The sequence below is a fragment of the Lepidochelys olivacea genome (genome assembly GCF_965140295.1).
Source record: "Lepidochelys olivacea isolate rLepOli2 genome assembly, chromosome: 2".
NCBI classification, from domain to species: Eukaryota; Metazoa; Chordata; order Testudines; family Cheloniidae; genus Lepidochelys; species Lepidochelys olivacea.
In genome coordinates this window covers 255,880,871-255,891,180 of record NC_140412.1, presented here as the reverse complement: position 1 = coordinate 255,891,180, position 10,310 = coordinate 255,880,871, and positions in this window count along the sequence as shown.

Genomic DNA, 10,310 nt, shown 5'->3' with positions numbered 1-10,310 from the left:
GCAACAGCGGTCATTTTTTCAGGTTCAGTCTTATGGTGATTAAAAACAGGTGTCACGGTATGCAGAAGTGATATGTCTAATAAGAGGGTTAGTACAGATGGGGATACATGTATCATTAACTTGGATCCCAGGGGGATAACAGGGAATGAAATGGTGGACAAAGCAGCTAAAAATGCTTTGGAAGAAGTGGAAGGATTGACATAGAAATATCCTGGAGTAAACAGGAATTCAAAAGCCTAGTAATGTACAAAAAAATGTAAACGAGGAATGGCAAAAAATTTGGATTAATGAAAAAAGAGGAAGAAGATTTTCTGAATTGTGCCCTAGAGTGGACAATTCCGACAAGTGTCAGGGCCTCGATAGGACTAATAACGTACTTTTGTTTGGCATACTAACTGGCCCTGGGGGCGTAAACAAAAATATTTTTCGACTAAAAGGACACAAAGACGGACTATATGATTTCTGTAAAGTGGAAGAAACAATTGATCACCTTTCGTGTGTATGTCAGGGCTTTGATAAAGAAAGAAAAGCTTTTTGAGGCATTCAAATGTCTTAAGTTTAAAAAAATTACATTAGTAAAAACATCAGGGAAATGGAGTATTATTAAAAAGGTGCTGGGACATTACCTGAAAGACACAGGGTAGAGTGAGAGGATCTAAACGGCTGTGTACTGAGGAATTAGAGTTGGTGACAGCTATAGACTATTCAGTCAAGCCTGCTTTGCCACTAAAATAAGAAAGAGAAAAAAAGATGACTGCTGTAAGAGAATCTGCAGTCACTCACTAGGAGCACAGAAGTGGGGAGGAGAAAACCCAAGAGGAAGAATAAGACTTGGGATCCTAGCCCTGGAAAAAGGGTCAACCACACAGGAATTGTGGGGCAAGACAGCCTGAGGGGGCTGAGTAGAAAGAAGCCCAGGGAAACAGAAGCAAGGAGAAGGACTGAGCAGACATTTGCTGCTCATTATAGGGTCCCTGGACTGGAACCCGGTGTTGAGGCAGGTCTGGGTTCCCCTACCAGACACTGGGAAGTGGCACAGGATTGTTGGAAATGCCAACCAGACAGCTGATCAGGAAGAACTTTGTTACCCCAGAAGGGGAGACCACATATTGACCTGGCCAGAAGGCTGAGTCATGAAGGGGGAGCACCCCAAGTCATGGAGAGAGAGAGAGAGAGAGAGGGGTCACAGAGTGAGTAACCAAGGCTGCCAGACTGGGTGAGGGCTGAGCGCCCGATGTAGTCCCAAAGAGGCGCCACCTGCGGTGAGTGCATCCCTTCACAGTGCTACTCGCAACTTATAACATTTGAAACCATGTCTGCCGTGGGGGGCAGGATAAGATTTTTTTTTTTTTTTTTTGCAGTGAAATGCACCTTATGCTGTTGTGCCATTCATAAAGACACCAAATAATCAAAGACCCCAGCAGTGTCCGTATTGACAGTAGGCAGTGGTGTTGTAGCTGTGGTTGTCCTAGGATATTAGAGAGACAAGGTGAGTGAGGTAACATCTTGTACTGGAGCAACTTCCGTTGGTGAGAGAGACAAGCTTTCAAGCTACACAGAGCTCTGCTTCCAGTATGGCTGAAGCGGTGTCGCTTGAAAGCTCATCTCTCTCACCAACAGCAGTTGGTCCAATACTAGATATTGCCTCACCCACTTTGACTCTGTGTATTGACAGTCCCAGTTTGAAAGCTCAAATCTTGTTGCTTTTTCAAGGTTTCACATTTTCACTGAAAAAAGTCCTGGCGTTCATCCTCAGTTCTGAAATGTTGCAAGAACTTTAAAGGTTGTGTCCTCCCACCAGTTAGCAATCGAATGCACACACTGTACTGTTTTCCCATCAACTCATAGCCAGACATCAGAGCTGTGAGTGGATTTCTGAGCCATCCCTTGCACTTTGGGATGCAGACAACAGGGTAGAGCCTCAACTGTTGTAAACTTGGTGCAGCTCCATCCAAGTCTCTGAAGTAACACCGAGTTGAAGATCTCACCGAGTGAGTTGAAGATCTGGCCCATATATATTTATATTTTTTAATTGGGCTCATACTGTTCTATAGAAAGTAAATCCGGACACACGTACAGGTCAGAGTTTAATATTGGTGTATAAACTTGGTTAGCATCCTTTCGTCTACAAGAGACGGTGTGAATTGCAGCCTATGATGTAGATGGTTTGCAACGTCTCATGTGACTGAATGGTCCACTCCAAGATTTACATCTAAACAGAGGCCTAAGCTTTCAAAAGTAACTGGTGACTTTGGGCATTCACCCAGTTTTCAAAGAGTGCGGAGCACCTGCTCTCTGAAAATGAGCCTCTCTTGGGTGTCCCACATTGTGCACCCCAAATCACTAGTCCTTTTTGAAAGTTCAGGCCAGAGTCCCTAGCAGATCGGAGTGCCCACACAGCCTACACTAGGCTACACTAAACCACCACCAACAGGCAGTCACTGTTTACTCTTCGATGCCCTTAGAAGGGGGACAGCCCACTAGCCATTTTTTAAGATAATTTTTAAATTTATTGGATGGGGGGAGGGGGGTAAGAGATTTTACATTTTGCATGCGTGCCAACAGCCCCCAAGTTCTTATCTGATCCTGCCTCACCCCCTAGGTGTAGGCCCCTACCACTTCAGGATTGCCCTCTATTGTGCAGAGAGAGAGAGCGCACACTGCAGCTGTGAAATGCGTTTTATCCAGCAAGACGGCCTTTAAATTCTACCTTTCAGTTTTCCCTCCACGGAGCTCTATGGGGAGGGGAAGGAAGCGAAGCATACCCCTGTGAGGAGCAGCAGCAGCCCACTTGGCTGACTCACAGAGACTAGATGTAAATTAGGGTGGCTGAAAACTTTTGACTTCCTGCAGTGACAGGAAAAATCATAATAAGCAAAGCTTGCACTGGGCAGCGGCTGCATCCACTCAGAACAATCCTCTTCTGAACACATGTAACCCTTTTGCCCGTCAGAGTTGGCAGCAACAAGGGCTGGGTTCAGTATCTAGGAGTTCCATTCCAATACACAATGCAAAACCGGCTCGAGCCCCCACCCAGTGACCCGGGACAAATATATACCACCCCCGCTGGGCGCCTTTAAGAAGCGATCCTTCCCCTCTTGCAAGCACGGGGGGGTTAAGGGGCACCTTACGTGGTCCAAAGCCGATTGCCCTACGTCTCCATGGGGCTCCGCTCCACTCCACCAGCCGTCCCATGAATTGCTCCTCTCTGCCAGCCGTGCCCCATGAGCTGCTCCAGCCATCCCACAAACTGCTCCGCTCCACCAGCCACTCTACTCTGCCAGCTGTCCCACGAGCTGCTCTGCTCCAAGAGCCGCTCTGCTCTGCTCGCCGTCCCGCAAACTGCTCCGCAATATATCTTCAGGCTCCTCCACTACTTAACACAACACTCATTGATTTCAGCTCTTAGTAAGTTTAGCTCTTTTGTGATTTCAGCTTGTAGTAGGGGAGCCTCAGTGCTGGTGCACCATTGGCCCAAAGTGAATTCAGCTTAGCAGCCTGTAACTAGACTCCTAATGGAATCAAAATTAGCTCTGATATTCCACAGTGGAAAGAGGAGAAAGTGCAATTAGCATGTAAGACCCTCACCAAGTGGCCCATACCAGCAAGTATTAATACCTGTCCCCAGACTCTCTCCATTCACTGAGTTTTGGAACCCATGTCCCTTGCCTAGCGAGTGCTACTTAGTTGATGGCGAGTCCCTCCATAATAACAAAAGGCTAAGTACAGTTCCACTGTCCTTGATTCCCATAATCAGGATAATAATTTATCCTTCCTGCCCCAATAACAGAGAAACTGGGGATCCCACAGCAGCCAAAGTGACCATTTGGGCAGCTATGGGCTTATGCTGGGCAGGGTGGGGGTGGGTGTGCCTATGCAAATGAGATCAGCCGCTGAAATTCTTTTCCACAACTTGCCACAACTCACCACCAGATGTCAGGGTGGAGCTCATCCTGACTGCTTACATGTGCAACACAGTTCACCAGCCAAGTACTAGAGAGCTTTCACTGGGGTGAATCAATCAAACCCGCTAACTGCAAAGCAGCTGATACCTGCAATAAGTGCATATTGCCCTGGAATGGAAGAATACATCTCAAAAGAACCACCATTTTAATCAAAGAGGGACATGCTATCAGGGGGTGGAGTGTCATACTGGGATCAGAACTAAGCAGTCCTGAAATTCTAATTCCAGCTCAGACACACACTGTTCTTATAGCTTCAAGCAAGTCACTCACCTTCTCTTCTTCAATTTCCCCCTCTGTAAAATGGGGCAGTAACACTTACTTGCTTACCTCTGAAATGCACCATGAGGAATAATGCAAGGTGCTTTGAACACGTGAAATACTGAGCCCCCACACAATGAGGCACCAATCCTGATCAGGACTTCTGGGAGTTGCTGTAAAACAAGTAATAATAAAAGTGCTAGTCTTCAAAACTTAGCAGAGAAGTCACTATAATTCAGTTGAAACCCTGCTGGGAGAAGTAGTTTCTGATTGAGACATCTAACGAGAATAACTATAATTTCCCAGGTCAACCAGTTCTCTCCTTAAAATGGGGTAAGATGGTTCATGGAGATGATAGAATATTTCTCGGCATGTTCTTTAGAAAGGCTTTCAATGCTAATTGCAGGCACATTCCGTCTGTTCTTGCTGTTTTTTTGCCATGACTGTGGTTACACACAAGTCTCTGATGAATAACTGAACATTAGATCAGCTGGCCCTGCACATCTCTCTGAACATTAGAGGGCCATTATCTTTGTGTTTCTAACTGGGAATGTGTTTAGGGACTGTCAAGTTTGAAAAGGAGCTTTGCTTTACTATGAAAAATCGATACAGCAATGACAAAGAGATATTGCCAGTATGAAAGCTGCTTGATACAATGAGAGGTCTGCCAGGGCTGGAAGGGACACACAAAAGTTTAGCTTATATCTATGTACAAAAACACTGAACTTTCCCAAAGGAAGAAGAGAACCGACAGACTTTGCAGCTCATTGCCTATGATGGCAAGAAGGAATGGAGGCAGCTATACATCCTTAGTTGGGGAGGTATGAGGCAGGGTGCCATGCAGACCCAATGGACACAGCTATACAGATATCCTAAGCGCACAAGTATCACCCACAGTGGGGATCAGGCAGTGCTCATAGAGCATCAGTGATGTGTGTTGTATATGACTCTCACGCTGAAATCAATAAACAAGATGCTTCCCTTGCTGAGCGCCTGGGTTTGTAGGCATGGTTTTGTGGGCACAGATATCAAAGCAGGGAAGACATCAAAACACAGCAATTAGCCACACAGCATGCTTTTAGGGAGCGGCTCATGGAAGGTTCACCCAGACCAATTCCCCTGAGTTCCATGCAGCTCAGCTACACGAATGCAGACATCAGCAATCACCCAGGGCCTCGCATACTCTGCACCTTCATGGCAGTACATTTTGCCACAGAACAGTGGACAGTGAGAGTCTTGATACAGTTTGGTTCTAGTCGGAGGAATGTTTATTGATTTCCAATTTTTGCATTTAGACTTAAAAACAAAGTAGTTTCTTTTCTGATATCACTCAGGAGAATGAGATGTGTGCCCTGGACATGACTCTTCAGGGATGACCTAGACAACATGAAGAGGAATTATTTATTCATTTCATAGTGGTGTCTTCCTGTTCTTGGAAGGCACCTCACATGTTAGGCACTACTGCAGATAAATAATAAGCAAGCAGCAGCAAGGAGCTGACCTCATACTTCTGGCCCAGACCAAGCTCACATTGGCTTCAAGTGGAGCTTTGAAAATGTGTAAAGCAGACACTGGAAGCTGTGAGTTTTGCCTCCATCTTTCACTTAGTGCTCTTGATGGGCCACTCAACTTAAAAATCCTGTATTGTAAACAGGAGTGTTTACCCACGTTACAAAAATAACACTTCAGGCAATTAGAAATAAAATTATAAAATGTTATTTCACATGTGATTACTTCAAGTCTTTATTTTCTTTCTGCACTTCTCAGACTCTGGATAGTGAAGATCGTGGTCTGCTTCACTGCCACAACCATAAGGTTTCAAACATTGCCGGGGAGCGTTTGTTTAAAAAACTGTTTTCATTAGACTTTTTGAAATCATGTGGGCACATTTCCATTGGTCTTTGGTTTTAATAGATATGATAATCTGCACTTATGCAGGATCTTTCATCATGCAAGAGTCTAGCAGCTCTCATGAGTAGCAATACTTATTGGGTGGTAGATCTGAGGAACAGCCAACTCACTTGCCCCGGAGAGAGTAGATGTCTCTAAAGATTCAAGTTGTTTTTTTTAATAAAGCAACACATTACTTGATTAAAATCTAGTTATGTGACCTGGGGTCACACAGGACTTCACAGGTAGCAGCTATATTGTATGCTGTCAGTATGTTGACTTCACTGTGGTAGCGTGAAGTTCTATAACCATTCTGAGGCAGCCATCAGCAGTCAGCTTGCGGATGTCTGGCAAACCCCACGGTAGAGGACAGCTGTGCTCCACCAAGCTGTATGTTACAGTAGCCCATGTGGAATACAGACGCATGGAATTTTCACCTAGGCTCAAGGGTCTCAGGCTTAGGGTGACCACCTTTTCAAAAGGCAAAACCAGGACACATGCAGGGGCCCCGTCCCCTGCCCCTCCTCTTTCCCTGAGGCCCCACCCCCTGGCCATGCCAGAAGCCGGTGCTAGGCCTGTCCCTCTCTTCCTTCTGGTGGCTATGTCCCCAGCTTTCCCTCTTGGTCCATCTGCTGCTGTGATTTTAGCCCCGTCTCACACTGAGAACGAGCAAAGGGGAAAGAAGTTCACAATAACTGGGGGGGCAAGAACCTCCTAACACAGATTCCAGAAAACAACCCCAGGCCAGCTGTGGAAATAAGGTAGGCAAGTAGTAAGAGGCTTTATATCCAACAGGGAGCTTTCAGATTATTCTGGAGGATAGATACAGGGAGTAGACTTGAACACATGCAAATGAAATCTGGGCTTTCTATTGGCTGATATATTTTATAGCAGGCTTCTATGCTGTGCCCTGGCTAGGGCAAGTTCTTATACTCCTTACAAGACCAGCCCAGGCCACCTGAAGGCAATATGGGTAACGGGATCAATGGAAAGGATAACAGAAAGCAAATGGCAAGGAGTGTTATTTAAAAGGAAGAAGATATTTCTTACTAGTGTTGTCCTGCCCCATCTGTATCCTTTTTCTCAGATGAGTCTCCAATGCCCCTGGAACTGCTGGTTTATGCAGTAGTGCCAATGGGATTATGTTACTTGTTTGCAAAGGGAAGCAGCAAAATCACCCCTTACAAAGTAGTCAAATTAACAAACTGAAATTACTGAAGTAAATAGCGAAAGACCAAACAATCCAGCTGAAAGAGCAGCTTCTTAGTCAAAGAACTAGTAAATAAGTTTAGTAAAGCTTTGAATTCTTTTCGACCACGAAGCAGGTTCTGCATTTATAACATTGTCATTAAAATACCAAGAAATCTGTTATAAATTAAGAGCATCATCCTAGGAAGGGAATTACAGACCTTGATTAGAGCTCTGCTATGCTGTAAAGTGCTATTTTTTATTCCTCTCTTCAATTGGTCAGCTTTACCTGGTATGCATTAAATAGATCAATAGTAGTACGCTGAAGCAGTGCTAAGGAGAAAACAGAAAACGGGTGACCACATCCTGTCCCTAGTGGTCACTACTGCCAGGGCTTGCTACACCAGTCCACACTGCGGCATGGAGGAACTAAGGGCTGAATTAACAATGGACACAGTTTGTAACTTTGACTCCGTGCTTTGGAATTTGTACTAGAGCCTTGGGACAAGAGGACAGCTGCTGAAATCCTTTGTTTTCATTTTGATTTAAAAAGGAAGGACATTCTCAGGGTAACATGACACCCGAGGAGGGGTGGGGCTAGAAGCCAGACACTCCTGACTTTTACTCCCAGGTCTGACAGACACTGTGGTCCTGGGCAACTCATTAAATCTGTCTGTATCAGGTTCCTCCACCCTCTGTAAAATGGGGAGAACACTCATTGGGATGGGTGGGGAGGGATCAGTCAGCATTTGTAAAATACTTTAAAGTTGAACAACACTATGATTATAAAAATACTATGATGGTATGAATAGTAACCTGTAGCTTGCTCCTCCTCCTCCACCGCAGGTTACACACAACATCAGTGCTACTCAGACTATAATCTACCAGTTGGGTACAATAAACCAGAGTCTACACTGTAGTCATGATCAGTGAGTGCAAGTTCTGATCCATCCTCAAGCTACGCAGGATTGTACCAAGTACCCCTAGTAAAACACTAATGGTGCAAACTATTTGGACCCTCTGCAGAATGCAGACGTACAAGATTTTATGTTTATCTGAAAAAGATGAAAAGAATCTGAAAATGGATACTTGGCATTTCTACATCACAGAAGCAGCTTTATTTATTTTTCAAATAAATCCCGATTTTCTCCAAGCTGACATTTGGCAATTATTACAATCTACTGAGTGGAGAAAATGAGGAATATTGTATGGAAACAAAACCAACCTCAACAATAGCAGCATTGCTGCTCTCTCATCTATATGCTAGTCACTCACATTAGGGGCCAGATGTTTGGATGTGGGAGTTTCATTCAAAGAAAGAATGATTTAAGGGAAGCCCAAAGCCAACAACTGCCCCTCCCCCCAGTCTGTCAGCACTTCTTGCACCAATCAGGCAGACTTTAGCACACGCTGCTCTCCCCTCTGAGCAGGAGTTCAATTCACAGGGCCAACCCTAAGGGAGCAGTCTCACTACTGCAAACACAGGGAAGCAGTAAGCTCACTTCTGCAGCTCCCTGCTTGCCCAGAAAATGAGAAATTGGGACCCACCAACTCCCACCCTGCCAAGCCCAAAAGGAAGGAGATTATTATTGCCTCAGGCACTTCAAAGCTGTTGGCTTTGCTGTGTCATAACTAGGCATCTTCTACATTGTAAGACATGGCTGCTCTAGGCTTTTCAGGGCTTAGTGACAAGACAGATCAGCAGGAAGTTGTCCATTTTCCTGTCCCTCCTCTCACTACATCCATTTGCCATATTCTGCTTGTGATCTCTACTCAGTGTTGGTGACCATCACCACTCATCTATCCCTAATGCTCTGCAGCTGCTGGAGAACTGCCTATCAAGTCAAGGGGTGGAAAAGCAACTCAGCTTTCCAACCCAAGCAGGGGAGGGCAGGTGGGGAAGTAGATTTCCTTCCATGTCCTTGGGTTCTGGTGTCAGATTAGAGAGAGACATGGAAGTGGAAATGGCACTCCTGTGCTGCAAAGGCCCCACGCAATCACCGGTTTAAGCCCAGCCCCAGTAGCAATTGGTTAACTTCACATTTACTGTTGGTTAAAGCTGCCAGAAGGTTGACTCCATGAGCAAAAATTACTTATCAGTTATAGAATGCAATAAAATGTTTGTTATGTTCTTGGGGTGCCCCTTCCCCTATAACCAGGTGGGCAGCTCTGTCTCAGAATAATGCTGTGCCCAGTTTCCCCACACTGTGCTGCTGATAGCAACAAGGCTCTACTCTATTCTAGGGCCAGGTATTCTAAATTCAGGGCCACATCCAGGGGGCGCTGCAGAAGCGATGTGGGGAGTTACTAGATGTGGCACAAAACTTGTGTACAAGTTTTGCAAGAAAATTAAGCATAAGTGATAAAAATGGAACCACAACATAAAACCTACCTCCATGTGTCATAAGAACATAAGAACGGCCATACTGGGTCAGCCCAAAGGTCCATCCAGCCCAGTATCCTGTCTACTCACAGTGGCCAATGCCAATTAAATTCAAGCCAACACCTGAGACGAGCTACTTGACTATTTAATTGGTGACCTACAGAGCAAGGGAGAATATCTAAAACCTTCAGTGAAAGATGCAGTTTATTCAATAGCATGGACTGGGTCATTGCAAGAAACAGCTAAACCTCTTCTGTGAGGAAACCCTGTATGTGACTCAGCAGATTTTTGGCCACCTCTGAAAGATGCCACCCTGTTTAGCTGTAGAAGCCTTGGAGGTTTCCATCCCATTTTTATCCTCAGCTTCCAACAGAGATCTGAAGGTAGTGAAGAAAATGCACTACAATTGTCCATCATTCAAGAGACAAGATTGTTTCTCCAATTCAGCCTATGAAACATCTCCTTAGCTAGACAGGCCCATCCATTACCACTTCCCAAATATATTTAAAGCTTTGAACCTTCTTTAGAGTTATAGATTTTGAAACTTCCTGATTATGATTTCTGATATAGCTATAGTTAAAAGTTTTTAAACTTTCCATGGTTCAGGTCAATGATCCTGAACCTTT